The sequence below is a fragment of the Mesoplodon densirostris genome, chromosome 7 (assembly GCF_025265405.1).
Source record: "Mesoplodon densirostris isolate mMesDen1 chromosome 7, mMesDen1 primary haplotype, whole genome shotgun sequence".
NCBI lineage: Eukaryota > Metazoa > Chordata > Mammalia > Artiodactyla > Ziphiidae > Mesoplodon > Mesoplodon densirostris.
Window position 1 is genome coordinate 72,699,280 of NC_082667.1, and position 17,516 is coordinate 72,716,795.

General features: G+C 40.8%; 2 protein-coding genes across 5 annotated transcripts in view; one reads left to right on the forward strand and one right to left on the reverse strand.

Annotated features, from left to right (window-relative positions):
- PIK3C2A (phosphatidylinositol-4-phosphate 3-kinase catalytic subunit type 2 alpha) overlaps window positions 1-17,516 on the reverse strand; it is a 173,320-nt gene that overhangs the window by 138,885 nt on the left and 16,919 nt on the right. The window lies entirely within an intron of this gene.
- The window catches only part of NUCB2 (nucleobindin 2), a 113,120-nt gene that overhangs the window by 32,980 nt on the left and 62,624 nt on the right, over window positions 1-17,516 (forward strand). For 2 of the 4 annotated variants that reach the window (XM_060105077.1, XM_060105076.1), the window contains exon 2: window positions 7,783-7,923. The exons of 1 other annotated variant lie outside the window; for it this stretch is intronic. The gene's annotated coding sequence lies outside the window, so the exon portion shown is untranslated. The remainder of the gene's footprint in view (window positions 1-7,782; window positions 7,924-17,516) is intronic. One more of the 4 variants, XM_060105078.1, reaches the window with a different exon arrangement.

Consider the following 17,516-nt stretch of genomic DNA (forward strand, 5'->3'; position numbering starts at 1 on the left):
GGACCGTGGCACGAACCCGTGGCCCCTGTATCGGCAGGTGGACTCTCAACCACTGCGCCACCAGGGAAGCCCTAGGACAGATACTTTTAAACAGTAGGCATAAGGAGTAAAAGGAAAAAAATGAACAGATCAGAGATAAAGTAGAGCAGACATTTAGGATGATGCCTAGTATGTTTGGAACACAAAAATGGCAGCTATTATTGGCTATTACTCAAATGCTTATCAAATGAGAGGCAATGTAGCATGGGCTCTGGAGGTCAACTAAGGTTTGAATCTGATTTTGGTACTTATTAGCTGCGTGACCTCAGATGAGTTGCTTAAATTCTGTGTCTCTTTTTCCTCATCCCTAAAATGCAGATAATAACAATTACCTAATTCATGCAAGTGTTGTGATAATTAAATGAAATAATGTATGTAAAGTGTTCTGAATGGCATATAGCACACAGTAAACGCTTGAAAAGTGGTTGCTATTATTCCAGACTAAAGCACTTTCACATATATTTTCTAATATTCACAAAGACCTATGAGGATTTTTTTTCATTCTTTTAATTGAAATTTTTCAAACATATACAAAAGTAGAGAGAATAGTATAATGAATCCCTAGGTACCCATCACCCTGTGTCAACAATTAACATATTAGCTAGTTTTGTTTCAACTATACACCCACCCAACTTTCCCCCTACATTTGGATTATTTTGAAGCAAATCCCATCCATCACATCATTTCATTCAGTATGTATCTCTAAAAGATAAGAACTCTTAAGAGTTTATTCACCTCTTTCAGGAATTCCCTGGTGGTCCAATGGTTAGGAATCCCTGCTTTCACTGCTGAGGGTCCAGGTTCAATCCCCGGTTGGGGAACTAAAATCCCGCAGTGGTGTGGTGAGGCCAAAAAAAAGAAAAAAAATTATTAACCTCTTTCAATAGGTTGATTAACTGAGGCTCAGCAAAGTGAAGTAACATTCCCAAAGGGACCGAACTGGTAAGTGTATTAACGAAAATTCAAATATAAGCCTGACTTCCTTTACATTGCCATTTACTGACTGATATAAATATTCACAGTCTGAAGGTTAGGCATTAAAACTCTAAGCTTCAATAGTAAATCTTAGCATTTTAAAATTTAAAAAGAGAATAGACTTGTGGTTGCCAAGGGGGAGTGGAGGAGGGAGAAGGATGGACTGGGAGTTTGGGGTTAGTAGATGCAAACTATTACATTTAGATGGATAAACAACAAGGTCCTACTCTCTGGCACACAGAACTGTATTCAGTCTCCTGGGATAAACCATGATGGAAAAGAATATAAAAAAAGAATGTATGTATGTGTGTAACTGAGTCACTTTGCTGTACAGCAGAAATTAGCACAACATTGTAAATCAACTATACTTCAATAAAAAAATAGAGAATAAAAATAAGATAAAATGTCTTGGGAAAAAAATAAAATAAAATTTAAGAAGAAATCATATAGCACAGGGAACTCTACTTAATATTTTGTAATGGCCTACATGGGAAAAGAATCTTAAAAAGAGTGGATATATGTACATGTATAACTAATTCACTTTGCTGTATACCTGAAACCAACACAACATTGTAAATCAACTCCAATAAAAATTTTAAAAAAATAAAAAGAAATCAGAATAGAATAAAAGCATAGGTGTTCAACACTGAGCAGTGACAGACCACAGATTAAGCTCTTATGGATTTATTTTTCCTCTGGTTGAAAGAATTTTTCTTGATCTTTGAAGCCATCAAGCATGAAGTGTGAAAGCAGACATCAATTGTTCAGATTTTGTACATAGTGAATAACTGAGCAAATTTTTTCTCCAGCTTTCAGCACTAAAACAAATGCCTGCGGAAACTACAAGCACCTGCTTGTAGTTTTCACACTTTCAAAAGAAAATATTCCTAGCAATGTGATTATTTAAAAGGAAGAGTATACAGGCAGAAACTACATGCAGGGAATTAAAATTATAGTGCCCAGCACCATGACAGCTTTCAACAAATGTTAATGGATGATGATAAAAATGATAGTAATCATAGTGAGGTTGGCACATGACACATGACCACACGAACGAGCAGGAAGACAAGTCATATGTCTGTAAATAACAGCTTGCAAGCATCTTTGGAGCTTGTCTGAGGAAAAGGCCAAAGAGGTGGTTGTGTATGTTCCAGGTGCTAAAACCACCGGCTTTGGGGCCAGCAAGAATTCTGATCCCCTACTATTACATGTATGACCTTGAACATGTTACTTAACATCTCTGAGCCTCAGTTTCTGCATTTGTAAAATGGGGATACTAGTACCTACTGCATAGTTGTTATGAGGATTAGATGAGGTTGTGTGACTGACTTATGATTATCAAAATTGTTTGGGAGGGCTTCCCTGGTGGCGCAGTGGTTGAGAGTCCACCTGCCGATGCAGGGGACACGGGTTCGTGCCCCGGTCCGGGAAGATCCCACATGCCGCGGAGTGGCTGGGCCCGTGAGCCATGGCCCCTGAGCCTGCGCGTCCGGAGCCTGTGCTCCGCAACGGGAGAGGCCGCAACAGTGAGAGGCCCATGTACTGCAAAAAAAAAAAAAAAAAAAAATTGTCTGGGAGTTACTAGGAGATGTCCCCCAAGCTTGAGAAAATGAGGCAAGTAAAATTGCTTTTCAGAACTGGAAGAAGGAGACTGAAGTGTGCTTAGGCTGGCAATAATGTATTTGGAGAAACACTGAATTATTTAGAAGGGGAGAGTAAATATCCCAGGTTCTCCTGGTAACCTGATGAGGATCTAGCCTCCTGGGTTAAGGTTGCCGATAGGGAAGGAAATGAGCAGGCATTCAGCCTTCAAGTATGTAAACCCTGTGGCAGCGAGTCTCTCTGTGGATGACTAGGTTAGCATTTGGCTCCTGTGAATTTTGGGGTGCCCAAGTCTGTCTCTCAGGCCCTGGACACTCTGAGGCCTTTCACAGGAAAGGACAGATCAAGCCAGACTCACCTTAGACAGTGTGCACACAAATCACCTACAGGTCTTACTAAATAAAATGCATATTCAGATTTGGTAGATCTGGGGTGGGGCCTGAGATGCTCCCAGGTGATGCTGAGTCTGCTGGTCCCTAGGTCACACTTTGAATAACAGAGCTGCAGACAATGCATGCACCCCCACTTTCAGTTACCCCTCTACTTTCCACAAGGATTCACCAATAGTATTTATCGTCCTCTCTTTCTTCTGGGGGTCATAAGTGTCCAACTAAGAACCTAATGCTTGCTGCCCAAGCACTCTACATCCGAGGACTAGAGCAAGTCTTTGACTTGCTTCCTTTGTTTTGTTCGTTCATACTTAGAGGTCAGCATGGGGCAATAATGGGTGTCTAAATCTTCCTCTCTCTAATCCAGGGCAGGTCCAGCAAGGGCACTGGCTAAGGCTGCTTAGCTGTATCCTGCCTGAGGTGGACTGAAGCTGAGAGAAAAGACTGATTGAACACGGGTCCTACAGGAAGCCCAAAGGCAAACCAGGGGAAGCTGAAGCAAAATTAGCTGGGTGAATGGGAAGAGCACCCGAGAGTGGAGTGAAGAGATGGTGGTGGATGATTGCTTTGGGGCCAGCAGATCTCAGCTTATCTGGCAAACCCTGAACTTGAGGCTTGCATGATGGAATCCCTGTAACAGGCAAAGCTAAATTTGAATCAAGCCATATCCAGACTTGAGTTGTTAAAATAAGAAACAGGCATTGCAGGGCTTTTGAGAGTATCTTATTTTTGAAAATTTTGATTTGCTCATCTGAAAACTGAGAGAAATAAATTAAAATAAATGGGTTATAGATAAACCATAATGGAAAAGAATATAAAAAAAGAATATATATGTGTGCATAACTGAGTCACTTTGCTGTACAGCAGAAATTAGCACAACATTGCAAATCAGCTATACTTCAATAAAAAATAAAAAATATATAAATGGGTTATATAAAACTTAAGTATAGACATGATTAAAACTCATCTATAATCTTTATTTTTTTAAATATTTATTTATTTATTGGCTGCGTTGGGTCTTCATTGTTGCACGCAGGCTTTCTCTAGTTGAGGCGAGCGGGGGCTACTCTTCGTTGACGTACGCGGGCTTCTCATTGCGGTGGCTTCTCTTGTTGCGGAGCATGGGCTCTAGGTGCACGGGCTTCAGTAGCTGTGGCACACGGGCTCAGTAGTTGTGGCTCATGGGCTCTAGAGCACAGGCTCAGTAGTTGTGTTGCATGAGCTTTGTTGCTCTGCGGCATGCGGGATCTTCCTGGACCAGGGCTCGAACCTGTGTCCCCTGCATTGGCAGGCGGATTCCTAACCACTGCTCCACCAGGGAAGTCCAAAACTCATCTATAATCTTTAGATGAATGGTGTTACACAGGAATAAAGTGCAAGATGTCAGAGGAAAATTAATTACCGCTGCATTAACTATCAAAAAACCTTCAAGTCTTTCAAACTTGTCCCTTTGTTTTTTTCTCACAAGGGAAATCCTGTTATAATTCTTCTGTCCAAATAAAGGCACTTTAATATCCCATTTTTTTTCTGCATGCTGTCTTGCTGAATTACAAAATTAGACATTTTTCATCTTTCAGAAACTTTTACTTAATTTTTTTGTATCCTATGATTAATGTTTTAAAGCTATTCAAAGTTTTAATTATTACAACCAAAAACATAAGATAAAAGCTTGTCATCCTTCAAAGTACATCACAACGAATGCAAGAACTTTATTTCCTTCAAAGGGAACTGTCTAAATAAAGGAAGAAAACTGTGTTTTAAGCTAAGCATAATATTGTTTGCTGCTACATAATAACCAACAGGCACACTGTGGCTTGGGGTCTAGCAAATAACAGAGAACAATTCTTCATCACACAGTCTTGACTTTGATCTCAATTAGATTTCTGACCTTGGTAAGCCACTTTATCAGTATTAGCCTCATTTTATCCTCTGTAAAATGAGAGATTAGACTAGTTGGTATCCAGTCCCAGTGCTCCACTGATTCCCCAGAAGCTTGCTTTTGATTGTGAGAGCATCAAAAAGCATTTGCTGTTTCCTTTACTACTGAATGTTTTAGTAAGTGGGGACCCAGAGAGGTGAAGCAACTCACCCCCAGTGCTAAAAGGGAAGAGCTAGGATTAAACTCCAAAAGCCTGACTTCTAGCTCAGGATACTTTCTATAATGTCAAGCAACTTAAAATCTTTTTCAGAGATGAACTTCCCTGCTATTAAAATAAAAATGCACCAGGAAAAAAAAAAACACAGAAGACGTTGGTCTAACATAATTTCCTCTAAGGAAGTGGTTATTTTTCTGGGTGGCTTAATATAAGACATAACTGACTGATTACGGTCGGACGTGTGGATGTAAATCATGCTAGAGAACCACATGAAAGCAGGTCAAGTTCTCACATACAGCCAAAATGGCTAGTTTCAATATTACACAGTACTGATCCTCTTGGTCTGTGAGTGACCTGAAGGCAGAGGCCATGTCTGGTCCATCTGTGTGGTTAGCAAGGCAGGCATTCTGCATCTAGGAGATTCTCCCACTAGTTCAGGGCTGTGGGGGCAGGACTGGGGCAAAGGAGCAGATCTGCAGCATTAGGGAGAGGAACTGAAAGGAACGGTTCTTTCAGGAGGACAAAGCATGCTACGGAAGGAGATCTTGCAATGGAACCGAACAAGAGTCTGTCCTCTGCACAAATACGCGAGTAGGGATGTCAAGTGTCTTCGAAGAAAGTTCCTCACAAACAGGGAATATAGAAGGGATGATGGTGAAAGAAGAATAAACCACATCTGTTTTTTTGTAGATTTACCTTGTCCCTCCCCACTCCTTTTCCTCTGAGAAAGTTTTAACATTATCATGTACATAGCATTAGAGTACCTGAACATATTACTTGAAAATAGATAAACGAGATAGCAAATTATTCACATATCTTTATGTAATATTTATATAACACTGAATATGTGCTAGGCACTGTTATAAGTACTTTCCAAATAAATATTAGGTCATTTAATCCTTGTAACAACTCTATGAAATAACACTATTGAAATCCTCATTTTACAAATGAGGAAACTGGAGCACAGAGAAGATGAGTAACTTGCCCAAGGTCACAGAGCTAGTAAGTGGTAGAGCCCAGGTAGTCTTCTCCCAAGTCCACGCTTTGCTTTATCTTTAAGAAAGGACTACAAGCAAGCAGTGAGAGTGTGAAACCGTGCAACTCTGATTGGGACTTGAACCCACATGTGTTGAAGCAGGAGGGAAGGGGGCAGGGCACAATCTTTAAAAGAATGACATAGCCCAAGGACACGACATAAACTGATTAGAACCAAACAGGTCCAAGATGGCGGAGTCACCTTCCACTAGACCTTGAGCCTCAGTATATGCTCATTGTAACACATCAGCAAGCTAAATGACACACCCACAGGTGCCGTGACAGTTCCAAGGCTGACCATAGAGGTCAAAAAGTGGGCAGTGGCACAATTCCTGGAAATCCCCATCCCTTCCCCCAAATAGCTGGAATACTCCTCCCACTCATTAGCCTACGAAATTACCCACCTCTCTAAAAACTGACAACCCCATACCCTGGTGTCACTCTCACCTTCTGAGATGGCCCAGACTCTTGTCTGTGGAGTGTGTTTCTCCCAAGGCTGCTCTCGCCTTCTGAGCGGCCCACGCTGTCTGTGGAGTGTATTTCTCTCTAAATAAATCCACTTCTTAGGTATCATTTTGTCACTTCACTGAATTCTTTCTGTGATGAGACATCAAGAACTTGAGTTTCATTAAGTCCTGAAACCAGGTGTGTGATCTCAGTTGGAAGGCTGTGGGTTTTGGCTGGGTTGGAGTCCCAGCCGTGTGGGTTCAAGTTCCAATCAGGGTTTTGGCCAGGTTCGAGTCCCAGCCGTGTGGGTTCAAGTCCCAATCTGGGTTTAGGCTGGGTTCGAGTCCTGGCACGTGGGTTCAAGTCCCAATCTGAGGTGCATGGTTTCAAAAGGGCCAGGTATGTTACATACCTGGAGAAGGAACCTCATGGGTGTCTTAAACCCAGCCACTTATTTTTTGGCTCCTACAGGTGAATGCTAAGTGGCAACAGAACTTTGCTGACACTATGTGAAACTGAGCAGGACCCTGTGGGGCCCTCCTCAGTAGAAATCCTTTTGGATACAAATCCTTTGTGTGTCCCCCATTCTTGTTTGTAGGAAAGAAGCTTCAGCCTCCTAGACCTTCCCTGAGTACCAACGGGTAGATTCAAACAGTTGCTTATCAGGGAAGAGAGGGAATGCAGAAACAAAGGAGAAGCAGTCAGGAAACCATAGTGCAATAATAAAGCAGGGTCCTGGTTCTTCCTCAAGGAATATACATAACAGTATCTTTGAGTTCTTCTGTAGGAACTAAGGCCCCCACCCAGGTGGAGTATGCTAACTTCAGGCTGGGTATGATTCCTAGAGCATCACCCTGTTACCTCACCATCAACCAGTCAGAAGAAAATCTGCACACAGTGGAAATTAAAGACTCTGACCCCCTCCCCAAATGATTAACTGTGATTAACTTCCCTTTTCTCCCTCTAAAAAACTTTCATGGTCAAGCAGAATCTTGGGAGTTGGTTCTTGGCTACAAGTCCTATTTCTCCCCATGTTGCTGGCCTCCTGAATAAAGCAATCTTTCCTTTCCAGTCAACACTTCTCTCTTGAGTATTGGCTTGAGTGGCAAACAACCAAATCTGAGTTAGGTAATATATGTTTCTCTAGTTTCTTGTCATGACTACTAATTCTGTGCTTTTTTTTTTTTGGTTTGTTTCAGGATTGCTTATGGCTGATAAGTTATTCCCCAAGTTTTGTTAGTCATATTTGTTTCTCTATTTGTCCATCTTAAGACCGTGCAAACCAGGAAGGAGAACAGACTGTTACTTGGACAGGAAACAGCTCTTTGATATGCAAACTAGTAAGTTTTTGTGTTTCTGTTTTTACTCTTGACTTGCAGCTGAAATTGTAGATTTAAAGCTATAAATCTATATCTCTGTGTAATTTAGAAAGGCCTTTACCTCTCCGTGTATGAGTGTGAAATTGTAACTGAGCAAAGGGCTCATGGGCCAGCAGTACAGAAAGCCAAACTCTAGCAGTGGGAATCTGCAGCGAAGTAAGGATTTATTGCCGGGCACCAAGCAAGGGAGTGGGAGACAAGTCTCCACTCCAACTTGGTCTTTGAGTTAGGAGTTTTTTCAAGGGGGAGAACAAAGAGGCTGGGGTTAATCATCTTCTTGTGACATTTCTTAATTGTAGTTTTGGGAATCAGGATGTCTCTGGTTTGTGATTCTCTGGCCAAGTGGTCCATGGCTCAGAGGCCTATTAGCTCATCTTGCCCTGGAGAAACCACCTGAGTTTGTTTAAGTTAATAATGATATCTACAACAGCAATTTTAGTACATTAATGATGTTATCAACAACATCAGTTTTAGTCATCTGACTCTGGTTGATTAGTGTTTAGTTAGCACAGGATTGAGGTCAGAGAAGAAAGAAAGGAAATAAAGTTTGGGATAGAAAGAAAATCGAAAATTGGGTAAGGGAACTCGGCTTTAGGGGGACTCAGTTGCAGAATGTCTACCTATCTCCAGATGATATTAATAAATTAGATTATAGGGACTTCCCTAGTGGTGCAGTGGTTAAGAATTCGCCTGCCAATGTAGGGGGACACAGGTTTGATCCTTGGTTCAGGAAGATCCCACATGCCACAGAGCAAATAAGCCCTTGTGCCACAACTACTGAGCCTGCACTCTAGAACCCGTGTGCCACAACTACTGAAGCCCGCATACCTAAAGCCCATGCTCTGCAACAAGAGAAGCCACAGCAATGAGAAGCCCACGCACTGCAATGAAGAGTAGCCCCTGTTCGCCACAACTAGAGAAAGCCCGCACGCAGCAACGAAGGCCCAATGCAGCAATAAATAAATAAATAAATAACAATTTTAAAAATAAATAAATAAATAAATTAGATTATAATGACTTCTAAATTAAAGGAGCTCTGCTCTGATTGGCTTATAGAGATAACTAAGCACACACATAAATCAAGTATTCCTAAAATTCTCTTAAAATAAGGAAACCAAGCATCTAATACTTTAAATGTGCTAAACTAAAAAAATTCTAACAGAATATATGGGGAGGCTCAAGGAAAATAGGGTTCTTCTAACAAGGTACAGATTCTTTGTGGCCTCCATTCCCTGTCTCTGGTGATAAGGACGTCCTTTTCTTCCAGGGGCAAAGAGGGCATCTTTCACATGGGAGTTTTACCTCTTGCTTTCAAGAAGAAAGGGGAGGTCACAGTGCCCTTCTTGCATCTGCTGTTTTACAAGTGCCTTTAGCTCAAAATAATCAGTAGGCCAAATCAGCATATTTTGAGGTGGCATGTTCTGAACCCCTTCAAGACTCATTTAACAATTTTGTTTTAAGAAATAGCTCTCTCTTCTCTGATTTATCAGTGTTAAGTATAATACAAATCTACATTTTGTTCTATTTGTATTTGTTTTTCCTAAACGTATGGAGGTTTACTGACCAAATAAGCTAACATTACTTCTACATAATGTTAATACAGAAAAAAAGCAGACCCTGACATCCAGGAGCTGGCCTGGTGCTATCTACTGCTGGGCCTTGGTGTTGCTATGAGCTGGCTTGTCACTCACAGCTAGGTCTTAATGTTCTCATGTTGGACATGAACTATTTCACAGAACATCAACATCAGACAAGGCCACTCTGTGACCATGACAGATTAATACAAAAACAAGCTCACTCCAATAATCATATCTGAACATAGACAAAACAAGAACATTGTCCAAGCCATAAAATACCAAATATCTCTCTAGACCAGCTAGTATGTGACTCATACTGCTTTACCAATTATAGCTCTATGCTTGCATTAGTGTGCCCTCCCTATGAATAAGATGTATTGAGATAATCATAGATTGTCCCCGCTTTCACCTAGAGTAAACCCTCTCTTCCTGTACCTTCTCCAAAATCACCCAACCAAATCCCTAGTTGTATAAGTCCTTTCTAACATCCTATTACTGAGCCGCCCCACAGTTCCCTGTGGTGTACGTTCTCTCCTGCTACAAAACCAAACTTGTTCAACTACAGGAGTGTTCCTGGTGGTCTTTGGCTGAAGGGCATTAACAATATTTAAGATTATGAAATGTAAATTTGTGCTCAACTAAATTGAATCATTATACTGACAACATTTTAATTTCAATAATAATTATATTTTGTAGTATGTATGTTTTGTAGTAATCTGAAGTTAATTTTCAAGTTCTTTAACTTAAAACATTGGACTGGGAATTCTCTGACAGTCCAGTGGTTAGGACTCTGTGCTTCCACTGCAGGGCAGCATGGGTTCAATCCCTGGTCAGGGAACTAAGAGCCCGCAAGCTGAGTGGCTTGGCCAAAAACAAAAAACAAAAAAACCCAACACTGGACTGATATTAGGTTAATTACTAGATAATCACTGAATACCTAGATAACTTCTAAGTAATGTAGAATACTGTATTGTCGATTATTACTAAGCATAGTTTTAAGTATACATAGTTTTGCTTCTTACTTTTATGTGTTATAGAGAGGCTATAACTTGGGTCATGGTAATAAACATGTTCTCTTTGCCGCTTTAAGAAGCTGAAAGAGATGTATGTGGCTGTAGAAAGGTGTAGTATATGTGTTCATCAGCTTTGCTAGTCTGCTAAAATGCTCCTGTACAACAAGCAATTCTCATTTATCCATCTGCCAGTTTTCTCTGTACAATAGAAGTTAGTTGCTTTGGTTAAAGATAGTCCAACATAAATGGCTGAGACTATTCCAGGAGCAATAGTAATAGAGAAATAAAACTATGTATGTCTTTTTTTTTCCAAGGGAAAAAAAAAAAGCTTTTGTCCTAAAGCAGAAATCCTCTGGTTTTCTCATCTCCAGATTTCTTAACACTTACATTGGAAATGGAACCAAAGAAAATTTAAAGACTTTTTTTATTGATTTATTTAAAGTTAGCAATGATGACTCCATTGATGTTAACATAAATAACATCTTAGTATTATTATGAAATAGCTGTGATCTCATGGATCCAAGAGAGAACCACTGTCCTAAACATCAGTAGAGTGTCAGTTTGTTCCAGAATATTAAAGAGCATAATTCCGGGCAAAACTTAAAAGTTAATTTTATTTGCCTGTGCGTTTGGCTGTTATAACAAAATACCACAGACTGGGTAGCTTACAAACAACAGAAATTTATTGCTCACAGCTCTAGAGGCTAGAAAGTCCAAGATCAACGTGCCAGCATGGTCACTTTCTGGTGATGGCCCTCTTTCTGGTTCATTAGCAGGCACCTTCTCCCTGTGTCCTCACATGGTGGAAGGGGCCAGGGATCTCTGTGGAGTCTCTTTTATAAGGCACTCATCCCATTCTAAGCAACTCCCAAAGTTCCCATCTCTTAATATATTATCATCTTTGGGGGTTAGGTTTTTAACATATGAATTTTTGGAGGGGGGAGTGATCATTTAGACCATAGCACCTCGATTTATACTACCTGAGTTTGAAAAGAAGCTATGAAATTGGTGAGTGCTTTAGTGAAGTTCACTCTGTCTTGAACAGCTTGCTTTTAGGACATTATTCCCCCAAGAGAGCAGTCAGCCACTCTGTGGCAAGTTGAGTACGTCAGGCCTCTTCTATCCACTTGAGCACCTCCTAGAATTCTTTTGATCCATTATAACTATGAATGTTTACATGTAGCAAACCTGGACTGAGAAGGGTATGATTATCAATGGGTTCAGACTCCTCAGAGATAAAAGTTTGAGTTGCACTATCAGGTAAGCCATGCAGATCTGCTGGGGTAGTAGCTGAGGGTGAGGGGAATTTAGAATGCATAGTGGAAACCATAAGCAAGACTAAAAGACAATCCTCAGAATGGGAGAAAATATTTGCAAATGAAACAATGGACAAAGGATTAATCTCCAAATTATACAAAGAGCTCATGGAGCTCAATATCAAAAAAACCAAACAATTCAATTAAAAAATAGGCGGAAGACCTAAATAGACATTTCACCAAAGAAGACATACAGATGGCCAAGAGGCACATGAAAAGATGCTCAACATCACTAATTATTAGAGAAATGCAAATCAAAACTACAATGAGGTATCACCTCACACCGGTCAGAATGGCCATTATCAAAAAATCTAGAAACAATAAATGTTGGAAAGGGTGTGGTAAAAAGGGAACCCTCTTGCACTGGTGGTGGGAATGTAAACTGATACAGCCACTATGGAGAACAGTATGGAGGTTCCTTAAAAAACTAAAAATAGAACTACCATATGACCCAGCAATCCCACTACTGGGCATATACCCTGAGAAAACCATAATTCAAAAGGATACACATACCCCAGTGTTCATTGCAGCACTATTTACAATAGCCAGGACATGGAACCAACCTAAATGTCCATCAACAGATGAATGGATAAAGATGTGGCATATATACAATGGAATATTACTCAGCCATAAAAAGAAACAAAATTGAGTTATCTGTAGTGAGGTGGATGGAACTAGAGATGGCCATATAGAGTGAAGTAAGTCAGAAAGAGAAAAATAAATACCGTATGTTAACACATATATATGGAATCTAAAAAAAAAAAATGGTACTGATGAACCTAGTGGCAGAGCAGGAATAAAGACGTCGACGAAGAGAATGGACTTGAGGACATGGTTAGGAGAGGGGGAAGCTGGGGCAAAGTGAGACTAGCATCGACATATATACACTACTGAATGTAAAATAGCTAGTGGGAAGCAGCAGCATAGCACAGGGAGATCAGTTCAGTGCTTTGCAATGACCTAGAGGGGGGATAGGGAGGATGTGAGGGAGGCTCAAGAGGAAGGGGATATGGGGACATATGTATGCATATGGCTGATTCACTTTGGTGTACGACAGAAACTAACACAGTATTGTGAAGCAATTATACTACAATAAAGATTTTTTTTTTTAAAAAAAGAATGTATGTGGGCTTCCCTGGTGGCGCAGTGGTTGAGAGTCCGCCTGCCGATGCAGGGGACACAGGTTCGTGTCGCGGTCTGGGAAGATCCCACGTGCCGCGGAGCGGCTGGGCCCGTGAGCCATGGCCCCGGAGCCTGCGCATCCGGAGCCTGTGCTCCGCAATGGGAGAGGCCACAACAGTGAGAGGCCCATGTACGGCAAAAAAAAAAAAAAAAGAATGCATAGTGGAGGAAGGAGAGGATGAGTACTAAATGAAGCCTTCAGATCAAATGCAGCAATAGATGCTGTAGTTTTTCCAACACACCTCCCTCAGGAAGCAAGTTTCCCCTCAGAAAGAGAGGCCCATAAGCAGCATGGAGGAGGTGCTCCCTGAACCTGTACAGTACAGAGAAGTAGGTCTGCATGGCAAAAAAGGTGGACTATGGCAGCTATGAGAAAGTGCCTCTCAGGTCTCTGACTCCAGGGACCATAACTGACTGTAGGCCTCTGCTGCTGTGCTTGGAAATTCATCCTTATGTTTGTGCCAAGGCCATGCTTCCCTAGCCAGTGACTGAGCACAGCAAGGATACTAAGGTAGGCCCCTTCCTGGGAGACTTGTTGCTCTTCTTATGGAGACTTCAGCTGGAAGGCTACCTGATAGCCTGGAAAAGTTTTCTTAGAACTGCATGGCTGTCTAAGCATTCCCCCCTTCCTCCCTTCCTCCCTTTCTCCCTCCCTCCCATCCTTCCTTCCTCCCTCCCTCCCTCCCTCCCTCCCTCTCTCCTTTCCTTCTTTCCTTCCTTCTTCCCTTCTTTCCTCCCTTCCTTCCTTCCTTCTCTCCTTCACTCAGGGTCAGAGTTGTACTGCAGTCTGACGGGTATCCCAGCCTTCTCTGGCTCCCTACCCATTTTCTCTCTCAAAGACATTTCCCTTAATAAATTCCTTGCACATTTAATCCTGTCTTGATGTCTGCTTTTCAGAGGACCCAGGAAATGAACTAACTATCAATCAGCCATCCATTCATCTATGTGTATAGAACCATGAGTTTATACTGATTCCCTCAATTTTACTCTATTACCATAGGGTTCATTCTAGCCTTCTTCCTTTCCATATTTGAACTCATTTCTGACAGTGAGAAATCTAGAAATTATTCACGTATGTTTACTAAGTTTCTCTGTCTTAGAATGCACAAAAGGTAGTTTCAGAATTACTAACTAGCTCCATGGCAAAAAGCAAACCAACAAACTAAAGTTTAAAACTTGCTTACAGATATTTTGGATTTAACACCAAATGCAAAGGCAATAAGCACAAAAGTAAACAAGTGGGACTACATCAAACTAAAAAGCTTCTGCACAGAAAATGAAACCATCAACAAAATGAAAAGACAACCTATGGAGTAGGAGAAAATATTTGCAAATCATATATCTGACAAGGGGTTAATATTGAAAAAATATAAGGAACTCATCAAACTCAATAGCAAAAAAACAAATAACCCAAATTAAAAAATGGGCAAAGGGGCAAACTATTATATATAGAATGGATAAACAACAAGGTCCTACTGTACACATACGGAACTGTATTTAATATCCCGTGATAAACCATAATGGAAAAGAATGTATATATATGTATAACTGTCACTTAGCTGTATAGCAGAAATTAATACAACATTGTAAATCAACCATACTTCAATAAAAAAATGGGCAAAGGTTCTGAATAGATATTTCTCCAAAGAAAACATACAAATGACCATCAAGTACTTGAAAAGGTGCTCAACATTATTAATCATCAGAGAAATGCAAATCAAAACCACAATGAGATATCAACTCATACCTGTTATTTAGTTCATGATTTCAGTTATGGGCTAATTCCATTGCCAAGGAAAGTGCCAGACTGATCCATAGCCTAAACTGGAACCCAAATCCAAGGTTAGACCTGCTGACCAATCCTATTTCAGTATATGTGCTGCCAAAGCAAGCACTGACCAATCCTAGCATATCAGTTCAGAAACCAGTTTACAATCCAGCTAGAATCCCAGCCAGTACCATCTCAGTATAATGTTGTACCCAGAGTTGTGTTGACACAGATAGACAAACATGTCCTCAGCTAAGAGATCAGCCCAACTCAAAACATAGTTATGTGCCAGTCCACCTTGACATAGAAACCAAACAACTCCTGACTAACCCAGATTAGGGCCAAGGCCTGGTTTCTGATGGCCCAGAACCCAAAATATGCTAGCTCATTCCCAGACCCATTCACTCATCAATTTATTCCACAAGCCTTTAGTGCAGGCCTACCAGGCTTCAGGAACTGTGTGTTCACGCTTATCTGGGCCTGGGAGGATTCCAGAGAGGCTTGCATCAATCACCCTAGTGGTGTAAATGCAGGGTCCAGCTCCTCTTCCTGTTGTGGTCAACACTTCCAGACTAGTGTCATCAGATAAATTCTCACAGATTTTTCTCATGACATCATATTCTGCTTAATCCCCTTATGGCAATTTTTAAGAAACGATTTTTTATTTATTTGGTTGCACTAGGTCTTAGTTGTGGCAGGCAGTCTTCTTAGTTGCGGCAGGCAGGCTTCTTAGTTGCGGCTCACTGGCTCCTTAGTTGTGGCATGAGAACTCTTAGTTGCAGCATGCATGTGGGATCTAGTTCCCTGACCAGGGATCGAACCCAGGCCCCCTGCATTGGGCATACGGAGTCTTAACCACTGCGCCACCAGGGAAGTCCCCCCCATAACCTTTTGACCTAGTAGATTTCTATACTTGCTTATAACCATTCATTCAACACATTTATTAAATGTCTTTAGATTGCTAGGCCCTGGAGACACGAAAATACTGCCTTTAAGTAACTCACAGTCTTTAATTCTACCCAAGGAGATTAATAAATTAAAAAAAAAACTACTGCCGTTCTAAAATAAAGGTATAAGTTCTTTAATAAAGGTATCTTCAAAATTCTATGAGAGCCTAATAGATGAGTTGTTTCTTTTCTTTTCTTTTCTTTTTTTTTTGGCCATGCCACGTGGCATGTGGGATCTTAATTCCCCAACCAGGGATTGAACCCATGATCCCCCTTTATTGGAAGCATGGAATCTTAACTGCTGCACCACCAGGGAAGTCCCAGAGTTTTTTTTAATGCTAGGAAGGTGTAGTTAGAGAAAGTGATTTCTCTACTGTTCTTTGAAAAATGACTAGGAGTTTAGTGAGAGAGAAAAACGTTACAAGAAAAGCAGCAGTCTGTGCCAAGGCATGCAGGGAGTAAGAAGAATAGGATGCTCCAAGGACAAATAGTTGGTGATGTTATGGAATGTCTTATTCTTTGGAGACATGATGGTCTGTACCACTTAGGGATAATGAGATTTGTTCTAAACTTGACCCATGGATGTTTGACACAAAGGACACTCGACAATATACAAACATATAATAAAAATTATGTCAACATTAGTGAATTTGGGAGGAAAGTATCTTATGAATTAAATTCCATCGATCCAGCTTAATTCCTTGATTAATCCATAGACTGCATAATGGAGGCAAAATCCTCTGAGGTCAGAGTGGCAGAATCAGAAAGAATATTATTGGGATTAAAATGGCAGGATATAAACATCCTGCTGCTTCTACTCTTGTCACAATGAATTTTCCAAGGTCTCTATACCTTATGTCATAGATTACCTTCCCCTCCTACAACATTGACTCACCTCTTTATTATATGGAATTCCCCAAACTAGTGTCACAAACTTAAATGCCTACAAGTTCGAGGTGGATAATATGAGTAAAGCTGGCTAAGTGGGATTGTAAACTAATAAGTATCTGCCTTGTCCAAAGAGGGAAGCTGTTACTTTGCTCCAGCCAGTTGTTGCTATGTAGGAATACAGGCTAAGGACTGTCAGAACTCCAATATTTTCAAGAGAGAAGCCAGAAGTCCTGATTTTTATTATGGGAACTTGTGATTTGGTAACTAGTTGGAAAAAACCCCAACCCTATAAGCAGGTCAAACAACATGTCTATGGGTCTGATTCTACCCCTGGGCACCAGTTGATTAACTTTTCTAGTTTTCTATGATATCATACTTAAAGGAATGAAGGACTGTTCCATCTCCTAACATTACTGGCTTCCCAAATAAGGACTCAACCTCTTCCTCTTGTGAAGAACTATTTTGTACCACCCTCTAGTAATTGCAGTTTGCCCATTCCTTTAAGCATCAAGTTTTATGCTTAAAACCTCTCTTGTGATAACATGAACTATACCAACAATCTTCCCCTCCATTCTTGAATTTCCCTGGCCACACCCTACCATTTATGACCTCACGAATTGCCCTACCACCTTGGAATGACAACCCATGCCTCCATACCATTGCAATCATTTGCCTCTTTCTTTGTATCATGCCCCATGATATCATGTATTAACCTCATTCAGGACTGCAACATAGGATGGGAAGTGGGAAGATAAAATCTGTATGGCATCACAAAAGCATGAGGTTGCTTGGGAAACTTCATGATGTCATAAGAAAAGTTCTACATTAAAAGGATCATGGGGGGCTTCCCTGCTGGCGCA